Raw genomic sequence first — 12,539 nt, 5'->3', positions numbered from 1 at the left:
AGTCCTCTGTTACTCTTTTAACAGCCAGGGTCAGTAAGAATACTCTGGATAACTCTGTGCATTGATCTTAAAAGAGCATTATATAAAAAATGCAAGAGTTTTTAATGTATAATAAACCCACTTTAGAAATAGTTTTATCCTGATCCAGATGCCTGCTTGGAAAATGCTTGGCATAATGCAGGAATACACGCTGGGTAAGAAACCAGTACATTAAATTTTTTTCATACACTTTAATATTCATATTCACATCGTTTAGAGCAGAGGTCTTCATCCACCAGGTCATGACCCAGTACAAGGGAAGGAGGGTTTTTTGTTTTTGTTTGATTTCTGTTTTGGGAGAAATTCGACTTACTGGAGGAAACCCACATGTACACAAAATGAGGAAAGAAATGTGGAAAGAAAGACCCGGGCTCAGAAGAGTTGTTTTTCATCATAATGAAAACAAATTCTTGTCTGTGCCTTTGGATATGGATAATAATTTCTGGCATATATTTGCAATTGCAATAACTCAAGTCAAGCAATTGTAAATAAAGAGTAAACCATGGTCTATACAATGGTTATTGTCACTTTTCCAACCATGCAGGCCCATCAATTTTTGTTTTTCCAAATCACTGCATATTGTTTGACACAGCAAGAATAGGAGATGGGAAAGTTGGCATCATCTACTCTTTTTCACACTCATGGTCATAGACATCATGAAGGATTAATTGCAGTGAACGTTTAATGACAGTGAAAGCTCACAAAAAAAAAAGATCTCTGTTAAATGATGGTCTACTGCCAAGCACATTTGATGGTGCCTAAAAAAACATTCGTGAGCATTGTCCTCGACGTTCCATCAGTTGAAAGTCATTTAATACTCTTTTCCATATTTTTGCACAAAGCCGGTGATCAACAAGTTATCAGGTGTGCTTTGGGGATCTGAGAATCAGAGTCTCGCCCTGAACATGAACATCTTTTTTTTCCATATGATCTGTGAATGAACCATATCTGACAATAATTCTGTCTAAATGAAAAAAATATATTGACAGACAGATGAAAACAAAAGAGTACATAGCAAAAATTATAGAAATCCAAACCAAATATAAATATCCACTTGACAGATAAGTTGACAAGAGGTATAGGGAGAAGAAAATAACATGGATAATAGTGCTTAAACTTAAGGTGTGTGTGTGTGTGTGTGTGTGTGTGTGTGTGTGTGTGTGTGTGTGTGTGTGTGTGTGTGTGTGTGTGTGTGTGTATGTTTGGTTGTGTGTGCTCTTTCTACAGCTATCATGTATCTTTAGTAAAAAAAAAATAATAATAATAATAATCCAACTACTGTACTTGGACTAAACAATTGGACAATTGTTAACATGTAATAAATGCATGAATAAATGAATGAATGAATGAATGGATGGATGGATGGATGGATGGATGGATGGATGGATGGATGGATGGATGGATGGATGGATGGATAAACAAAAGGAAGGAAGGAAGGAAGGAAGGAAGGAAGGAAGGAAGGAAGGAAGGAAGGAAGGAAGGAAGGAAGGAAGGAAGGAAGGAAGGAAGGAAGAAAACATAGTGACTTAATAGGTTAGATGGCTGTCCCTTTGATAAAATGTCAAAAGACATCATGCAACAGGATACTCATGTATGTTCATATTCTTTGTATGCAAAAAACAGGTTAAAAGGCAAAAACACTCAAGAATAGGACATGTAATGACTGAAAGAATGTTCTGTGGACAGATGTCTCCAGTTTTTGGCTTTAACAGAGGAAATTTTGTAAGACGTATAAATGGAGAGCAGATTGTCTGACCCCCACAGTCAAACATGGAGGTGAAAGCTTAATGATTTGGCATTGTTTAGAAGCAGGGAAGGATGAAGACTTACTCTGGCTGCAAAGAATACTGAAATATTAACCCAACATGGCTACCATTTCATACTTCAACACCATGCAATTCTATCTGGACCATGGCTAATTGGAACCCACTTCACCATACAACAAAACAATTAGCCAAAGCATACAGTATGTCCAAGCTGGAGTGTTATCTATCATAGAATAGCTTGTCCTGTCACCTAAATTCTATTGAAATGCTCTGCCAATGAAAAGGAAGATTTTTCAATAAAAAATGAATTTTAACATTTGTACATTTTTATATGCGTTTGGTCACATATATAAGTAGTCATGCAATTTAGTTTATAGTTTGTTGCATATAAACAAAAGGAACATGCATTTTGTCTCTTAAAATTGATTTCAAACATTTTTTAAACTTTCAAATGAAGCGATGTTCATGTAAAATTAAACCCAACAAACTACTTTTTAAAATAGTACTTTTCTTGAAATACTACATTAAGAATCGAGATCATAATCTCATAAACACAGCTGTGCATTTTTCAGCCTGAGGTCACATATTTTTATGCAATTTTCCCAAACACAAATAAATCTGAGGCTAAAAAAATATCAATGTGTTTTTTGTGGTAATGAGTAGGACTATTTACCTGTCGTATGACTTGACATACGTATAGTGAAATGCTTGATTTGCTCCTGAAACATAAGCATTAACTCAAATTAAAAGACATTTTGGCCATAGATAAAAGACATGCACAGTGGCAGCTTGATGACATGATGAAGCTTTGAACTATATTCCTTCCTAGTAAGATTACATACACTACACTGCACTTGTATACAGTACACTAAACTTGACAATAAAAACCTTTTGGGACACCTATTTTGTCACTTAAGAAATCTTATTAAGACTTATTCTTATTGTTAAAAACATGCTTGGGCTCTGCCACAACACTCAGGGTCAAAATATGTCTCAGCTGGAAGTGCATTTGTAAAGTATTCACTTTTTTCCATCTTGTTATGTTGCAGCCTGATACTATAATTGTTGAAAAAAAAATTTTCTCATTAATCTACACTGTAATTAAATTTTATTTTTTTTAAACCTCAAATATATGTACATAAGTTTTTAGTCCTGTTACTCAGTACTTAGTTAAAGCACCCTTGGCAGCAATTACAGCCTTGAGTCTTTTTGGGTATAAGGCAACAAGCTTTGCCTACCTTTTATTGGGGGATTTTCTGCCATTCATTGTTGCAAATCCTCTCAAGCTGGGTCAAGTCTGATGGGGACTGTCGGTGGACAGCCACTTTCAGGTCTCTCCAGAGATGTTCAATTGGGTCTGGGCCACTTTAGGATTCACAGAATTGTCCCTAAGCTAATCTTATGTTGTCTTGGCTGTGTGCTTATGTAGAAAGGTTAAATCTTCTGGTCTTGGTCCTGAGCTCTGTGGAGCAGATTTTTATTGAGGATATCTCTTTTCTCCATTCATGTATTCCCTAATTCATGTATCCCTAAAACTGTGACCAGTTGCAGAGTCCCTGCTGCAAAAAAAAAAACCCACAGCATGATGATGCCGCCACCATCATGCTTCACTGTTAAGATTTTTGTGAGAGTTTTGTGCAGGTGATAAGCAGTGACCGATTTCATCCAGGCAAAACATTTAGGATTGAGGCCAAACTGTTAAATCTTGGTTTCATCAGACCAGAAAATCTTGATTCACACAGTTTGAGAGTCCTTCAGTGGCCTTCGATGGGTTTTGCACTGAGAAGAGACTTCTGTCTAAGCCTAGATTGGTGGAGGCTGCAGTAATGGTTGTTCTGCTGGTACTTTGTCCCATCTCTACACAGGATCTCTGAAGCCCAGTCAGAGTGACCATCGGATTCTTGGTCACATCTCTTACTAATTCCCTTTTCCTCCGATTGCTCAATTAGGCCAGGCAACCAGCTAGCAACCCTAGCCACACTTCTTCAATTTAAGAATTATGTAAGAAATTGTGACTGTGAGTCTGACATGGTTATCTGCAACACTGCAACCCCACAGGGAACAGTTCTGGCCCCGTTCCTCTTCACCGTCTACACTGAAGACTTCATGTTCAGCTCAGCAACCTGTCACCTGCAGAAGTTCTCTGATGACTCTGCCATCGTCGGCCTGATCACAGATGATGATGACAGGGAGTACAGAGGACTGATCCAGAACTTTATGGACTGGTGCCAACAAAGCTGCCTTTAGATAAACGCGGGGAAAACCAAAGAACTGGTGGTGGATTTCCGTAGGCACAAACAAAATGTATTATCACCAGTGAACATTCAAGGAAAGGAAATTGTGAGAGTGGACTCTTACAAATACCTGGGTGATCATCTTACAAATACCTGGCTGAACAGCAAACTGGACTGGACAGATAATACTGAGGAAATTTACAGTATAAGAAAAGGACAGAGCAGACTCTTTCTGCTGAGGAGACTTAAGTATTTTGGAGTGCAGGGAGAGCTACTGAAGACCTTTTTGACTCTGTGGTGGCCTCAGCCATATTTTATGGTGTGGTCTGCTGGTGCAGCAGCATCTCTACTGCAGACAGGAAGAGACTGGACAAGCTGATTAGGAGGGCTAGCTCAGTCCTGGGGATTCTCCTGGACACTGTACAGGAGGTGGGAGAAAGGAGGATGGTAGCTAAACTATCATAATTGCTGGAGAACGACTCTCACCCCCTGTATGAGGCTGTTTCATCTCTGAGCAGCTCCTTTAGTGACAGACTGTTACATCCTAAGTGTCTGAAGGAGCGATACAGAAGGTCTTTTCTCCCTGTTGTTATTAGACTTTACAATCAGAGCTGCTCCCAGTGAATCAGTCACTAAAATAAACACTGTTATTACTGTTTAACTGTGTGATAATAACAATAACAAAGTTTTTTTTTACAGTTTTTCTCAACTGCTTTCAGTCATTTCTCAGATCAGAATTGAAGTTTGCAGATCTCCAAGTGCATTTTTCAAAACAACACGTACAAACTGCACAACATAGTGGATAACCGAAAAATACGCGTCACCTGCTCAAAATGCTTTGTCTATCGTGCAAAAGCGTGTTTTTTTTATCAATCATTGTGTCAGAGGCAGCAGAATCCCATGTCATTTTTTTTAACAATGTGAACGTGACAGGCAAAATTATTAGTCATGTTGTCAGTAGAACATCATACTCAGTTTAAATTTAAATAATACTCAAGTCAGGTTTTGATGACTAGAAACTACTAAATTACCTTACTGGTGTGTGTCATATTTCACAGTGTTCCTCCGGTAAAAAAAAGAAGTTACTTTAGCAAACCATTATGCATCAACCAGGTGTTACAGTAATTTACATGGTATGAATAGATATTTTTTCTGATTGATTCCATCTAACCTCAGTTAACCAATCAACATTGACCTACGTAACAGTATATGGAAGAATCGAAACAAAAGATCACACTGTATTCACATTTTTACTGTACTGTCAATAGTGGTACTTACATACAGAAAACAAAGGAAACTACACATAGGCTATTTACCAACAAATGAAAACCTGAAAAAGACAAAGTGGGGAAAACTATACATGTACAGAATGTAAAGGTGAAATTATATGGCAGTTTTCCTATGCGTCATGTCGGTCCTCTCTGTTGGGCCACAGATTCTCATCCACATCACAACATATATTTTCCCTTGCTATGCACGGTGGAAAGAATCTTCTTGAGTGCCTAATCCAGCCTCTGCATGCATCTGCTGAAATGTCCTTACATGCTGCATCCATGGCAGCCAGCAGTGTCATCCGCCTATGTGGCTGATGATCATAAACCTTCCACCTCCAAAAAAACTCTTTGATTGGGTTCAGGAACGGGGAGTAGGGTGGAAGGAATTCAATCAGCATCCTGCGGTGGTGGACAAACCACTGCCTGATGTTGTCAGATGGAAACTGACATTGTCACAAATTACTACATACTTTGGTAGATCATCTCGATTGAGGTCCCTCTCATTTTCAGGAATGACATTTCTATAGAGATTGTCTAAGAATGTAAGGAGATGCTGTGTGTTGTACATAATAGGAATATGAGCTAGCACACCTTGGTCTGAAATAGCAGCACACATAGTGATGTTTCCTCCACGTTGGCCTGGGACATCAACAGTAGCTCTCTGGCCGATTAGATTTCTACCACGCCTTCTGCCTTTGGCCACATTGAAGCCAGCCTCATCCAAGTATATGAAGTTGTGAGGTGGTTCTCTTGATTCCATTTCCATTATGCGCTATATACCAGAAAAACACAGTGTGCATAAATTACTGTATTTGTCTTCATTGTTTACAGCTACATCAAATGTAAAGATCTATGAAGTTCCACCAATATCAAATGTGTAGAAGTTACTCTTACAGTATAGTGGGTATACAACATACCTGTACAAACTGGAGTCGTAGCTCTTTCACTCTGTCAGCATTTTTTTCAAAGGGTACATTGTACAGCTGCTTCATGGTGATTACATGTCTTTTCAAGACCCTGTCTATAGTTGAAATGCTCACAGATTGTATATTTTCAAAGATACTGTTGTCTTCAACAATAGCACTTTGTATCTCCCTTAGTCTTATGGCATTGTTAGACATAACCAAGTTGCAAATTGCTTCCTCCTGCTGAGGTGTGAAAAGGGGCCCTCTGCCACCCCTGCGAGGTTGTCTTGCAGTCCTATATGAGAAAATATATTGTAAATTATAGAAGTATAGGGATCACAGGATTTTGATTCATACAGTAAATAACTAAGAATACTGTATGCATGGAAAACCTAAGGTGTGTTACAGTATATGTAACAGTAAGTCTACAGTATAACTTTACTATACAGTACATTACATACCTGTTCTCTCTACGAAATGTTTGAATTATTGATGACACAGTTCCAACATTTGGCTTCACCCTTGTACCAGTCTCTTCCATTGTAAGGCCATGATTGATAACGTGATCCACCAGTGTGGCCCTGATTTCATCTGGAATCGCTGTGTATCTTTGGCATCTTATACCCCTTCCTCTTCTGTGTCTCTGTACTCTTCCACCACGCAGTCTTAATCCTCTTCTTCTTCCTTCAGCTTCCATTATCAGAAAGGGGAACACTTGTGTTGTGCACTGTATATATATGTGACCCTGCCAAATCAGTCTTCATGATTTGCACCTCTGAGCTATTTCACAGAACTGGTTGATCATTGGTTAGTCTAGAGTTGCAAATGTTTCTCTTTGTCAACGAAGGTGAAAACTCACCTGAGAGCAATTTGTCAATTCTGGACATATTTCTTAGCAAACATGTACTCACAATTTGTAGAAATCTGTACAGACATACAATTCTGAGAACATGTTCACTCATTTTGATAGTACAGACTTCCAACCTGAGAAAAAGACTAATTGGTTTGTTGGTTGTGACATTTCAGCTGAGAACTAGGACTAGTTATTTTGCACAGCAGGACAAAAGCAACAAGAATTGTCAAAAACAGCTGAAAGATGGACAGAACCATTTGCATGTTGTCCAAAAGCAATTGCAAATTGATGAAAACAACAAGACATTGCTGATATGATGTGAAGAACTGACAACAGGTTCTGACGGTGGGACGAGTAGTTTTGAGAAATGCAGTTCTGTTGTGAGAAATGACTGAAAGCAGTTGAGAAAAACTGTAATAAATGTCCTGTTCATTCCTTCATCCTTAATTCATTCTCTCTCTCTCTCTCTCTCTCTCTCTCTCTCTCTCTCTCTCTCTCTCTCTCTCTCTCTCTCTCTCTCTCTCTCTCTCTCTTTCTCATTTTTTTGTAGTTTTTTGCATCGTAACTCTTAAGTCAACCCCTGTGAGCTTTTTCATCACTTTTGGCGTTCTATAAATGTTTTCTTATTATGCATTAATATGCAGCTACAATCCTATTCCACAATGAGGTGGTTATAAAAAATTCTACATTTTATATAAGCTGTTTACAGAAACTATAAGTACAAAGTAAAATTGCATTTAAATTTCCTAAATCTATTTTTAGAGATTTATTATATAAACTATATAGTTATACATGAAGATTTATGTCTGCATTTATCTTTTCCATCTAAATAGATCAACAGCTTTCACAACTAGATAGTACCTGCCATTGATTAGCAAAGAGTCAGCAGCCATCATTCCATACTTTTCTTTCATTTGTGATGGAGTTACTCTTCTGAACATGTGAGTACATGGGCTTTGCCTTTGCCTGAGGGATGTGTCAAATGTGACACGCTTATGCTGTTAACTCTAAGAAGCATATCCTTATCACATACACTTAATCCCTTTCTCTCTTCCTTTCTTTTTATTCTTGGGTGCATATACAGAAATGCCAGAGTATCTCAAGAAGATTTATGAGTTTTCAAGTGCAAGCAGTTTAAGTATTGCATAAAAAAACTTTAATTAATTTTACACAACTAAATAAGAACATTCTGCTACAAGCTAATACGATTAGTCATTGATCCATTTTTGGCAACGACTTTTGACCTAGTCATGGTCATAGTGGATCATGGGAACACTGGATTACCAGATACATGCAAATCAATTTCTTTAGAGTCTTGAAAGCAAAACCAATTAATTTGCACAAACTTTCGAGCACTAAACAGACAGAATCATGCCCTAATATGTGCCCCAGAGCTTCTTATTCAATCTGTGGGGCATGTTCTGAAAAGTTGTTGCAAATTACTTACTTCCTGTCTTTTTTTCTAATTCCATAAGCATATGACTTTTACCTTTTGCTATTCACTCAAGTTTGCTGTTAACTTTGACCATGCTCTGACTATTTTGCTACAACCTGTTTGACAAATTTTTTATTCTATTCATTATTTTTGGATTTACTCCCTCTCTTTCTCGTTTTGTCTCTCAGACAATTTACAGTACACATGCTCCTGATATACAAGTGATACTGTTTTTTATTTTTCATCTTTTTTGCACCTGTATGATTCATCCTGAAGCGCTTCCTCTGGATTGAGATTTCTTTAATTGGAGACTCCACATGAACAGCAAAAAGGTTCCATTAGGTTACTGTTAAGGGTTAAACTCAAGAACCATGAAAATTGATTGAGCCTGTAATTAATACAAACAACCTGCTCTAATGACTTTGGGCAGCAATTACCATGTACAGTTTTACAATGTGTCCAACTGCTAACACCCGCAACTATGATAGATCTCACAGATGTCAAACAGATGAGGGTGGGTTCCTTTTTGAGTCTGGATTCTCTCAAATATTTTTCTTCATACCATCGCAGGGAGGTTTTTTTTTTCACCACTGTCTCCTCTGGTTTACTGAGTACAGATAGCATTATAAGTTTATATAAAATTTATTATACTAATATTTAGAGTCACAAGTGAATTATTTCTGTAAAGCTGTTTTGGGACAAAGTGCACTGTTAAAATACAAATTTTTTTAAACTGAATTAATTTTTTGGATTATTATCTATTTCAATTGAAAAAAACTCTTCATCTGATTAATAACCATATCTGGTGTATTACAGCAGGCTAAGGCTATTGGATGTAGTTAATGCTCTAAGCTCTCTCTCTCTCTCTCTCTCTCTCTCTCTCTCTCTCTCTCTCTCTCTCTCTCTCTCTCTGTCTCTCTGTCTCTCTCTCTCTCTCTCTCTCTCTCTCTCTCTCTCTGTCTCTAGTGCAGCTGGTGTTCTCTATAAGAATTTAAAGCAGTCATGTGGCACCTTTGATTGAAAAATGCTACTGCTTGATTCACTCCCATTTGCTCCCAAAAACATCATGATACTCTTTTTTAGATTTTTTTTTAAACGACAACATTGTTTAAAAAAGCAATTTAAAAAAAGTAATGTTTTTTACAATGTAAAAAAACAAGCATTACTGTAGAGAGTGCTGTAAATAAAATTATAGTATTACCCAAGAACCCCCTGGCTCTCTCTTTAGCTCTATTGCCGGTAAATTCTGTATTTATTTTTTATTAGGTCGTTTTTTGTTTTTTTTTTACATTGTATGTTTTGGCACCATTACAGAAATAATTGAAAAAAAGTAAAAAAAAAAAAAAAAAAAAAAAGAAAAAAAGAAGAAAAAAAAAGCCCAACATGTCAATACACAGAATATCACAGTTTCGTTTTCTTGTAGCTGAAACCTAAAAATCAACTAAAATCTTTGCTTTGCATGTGCCTTGTACTTATGCATAGATCCTTGTTATAAAGGTTGTTCAAAAATTCTAAATAAGTATTTAGGTATAGTAAAATGCTTACAAAAAAATTTCAGTATTCTACAAAGAATCACAAAAGAAACTATGATTAAAAAATGTGTGTTTGTATTATTTTTATTTCATTTACTTTCAATTTAGACAATTTTAAAGGTCACTCTTACAAAGTTTACATATTATAATAATAATAATAATAATAATAATAATAATAATAATAATAATAATAATAATAATAAAAGGTTCTGGAAGATCTAGATGCACATTTTGTTAAGTGTTTTAGACATACAAAATATATAATTAATAAATAAAAAAGTAAAAAGACTAATAGAATATAAATAATAAGTATATTGACTTAAAGCAAGACACTACAGATAGCAGCAAAATACTTCTGTTTCTAAATGACTTGCATTTACCAAGCTTTACCTTTTTATACCTATTTAGAAAGATTTAGAAAGAAACATGTGCTAATTCCCAGAATTTATAATGAAAATTCCTCCATCCTACATCCAACAATTATTTTTATTTAATTGTAAAATAGACATTTTAATTCTAACAGAATAGATTCTTTTTTTTGTTAAGTATGCAAATTATGCACATTGAATTAATGAAGCCAGATTTACATAAATACATGTACAACTTATTGCAATTTCAAGTTATTTTAACTGTTTACTGTTTTATCAATTTGATGAATGGATAGATAGATAGATAGATAGATAGATAGATAGATAGATAGATAGATAGATAGATAGATAGATAGATAGATAGATAGATAGATAGATAGATAGATAGATAGATAGATAGATAGATAGATAGATGGATTGAGAGAGGGAGAGAGAGACAGAGAGAGAGAGAGAGAGAGAGAGAGAGAGAGAGAAGAGAGAGAGAGAGAGAGAGAGAGAGAGAGAGAGAGAGAGAGAGAGAGAGAGAGAGAGAGAGAGAGAGAGAGAGAGTACCTTATTAATCCCAAAGGAGTGTAAGGGAAATTGTAATGTTACAGCAGCCAGTTCACAGACATACAACAAAGTATAAACAACAACATTTAGAAGAATGTTAATACTAAGTTTAAAAAATATATATATCACAATAAGATAAAGGGGGAAAAAAAATTGTATGATTGTATATACAGGTGGAAACTTGAGTAACTGCGGAAAAGGTGCACCAGGAAAGTTTTAATATTAATGAAATGAGAAAAAGAAAGTACATGATCACATTAGTGCCATCAGGTGGACGACCTAAGAGACTGTAGATAAAGATGCATTGATGGGATCTTAACAGTATAACATTATGAATTATAAATCAACCGCCTTAAATTTGTACTGTTTTACTGTTTACTGTCATACTGTCATAAGCATCATAAGTTTTACTGTTTACTGTCATAATCATCCTGTATATACACTTTTTTCTCATATATATCTTTATATATTTTATATAGTTATACTTTTTCTTGGTTTATATTTTTCCCCATCCTATTCCCTCATGGCAGACCGTCGTGAAAAAGCATTTCACTGCATGTCGTACTCTGTATGTATGTGTATGTGACAAATAAATTTTGATTTGATGTAAAATACAGAAACAAAAAAAAAGTACAGCATACTTTATTAATATAATAATAATTAAAAAAAATACTATGAATATGCATTAGGGATAGTAAGATTCACTGATTTGCATCAGTGCATCGGCATAAAAGTAAATGATGTGTTGCATCAATTTAAAAAGTTTGCATCGAATACAAGTCCAATGCTTCATTTTTAACAAATGTATTTATATATTTTTTTGTATACTTTTATTATTCTGAAAATGACCAATAATTTGTGACCAATATTTGATATGAATATGACCCATCACAACACTACAGAGACAGAGGCGTGTCCTGAGAGTCACATAGAATACAGATTAACATGGCAGAGGTAGAGCTTCAACTTCCTGGAGACAAAACAGGAAAATAACATCTGCTTTTATTTAATCTTTTTTTTTTGCACAACAAAGGCCTGTTTGTGAAAAAGCCATGCATTGGCAGTCAGTATACAGAAAAATGATTTGCTGTCTTTCTGAACCATAAAAATAACATTTTACCATAGAAATCATATTTTTGCATTGCGTCGTATTGCATTGAATCGTATTGTGTTAAATCAAATCGAAATCGGATCGCACTGCATTGTAATAAGGTTGAATCGTATCGCAACGCATCAGTAGCTGCTTCATGTTTTTACTATCGTATGGTAATGTATAATTTATCATTACCACCATTAGGTGGTGCCATACCTCAAGTCTACATAGAACCCTAGATGTTTGAATGACCTGCGCGGGATACATTGCCAGTCGTTTCATTATTAACCACATCCCCAATATACATATTAATTTAGATGGTTAATAATGAAGCGACTGGCAATGTATCTCGCGCAGGTCGTACAAACGTCTAGGGTTCTATGTAGACTTGCAGAATGGCACCACCTAATGGTGGTAATGATAAATGCACAGCTCTTAGAAATACTGTATGTGAAGCGGTGCCTTTCTATTTTAAACGAAAACAGAAC

Source organism: Silurus aristotelis (assembly GCF_946808225.1).
Source record: "Silurus aristotelis genome assembly, chromosome: 22".
Taxonomy (NCBI): Eukaryota; Metazoa; Chordata; class Actinopteri; order Siluriformes; family Siluridae; genus Silurus; species Silurus aristotelis.
The sequence above is the reverse complement of the archived record's forward strand: the minus strand, read 5'-3'. Positions refer to the sequence as shown.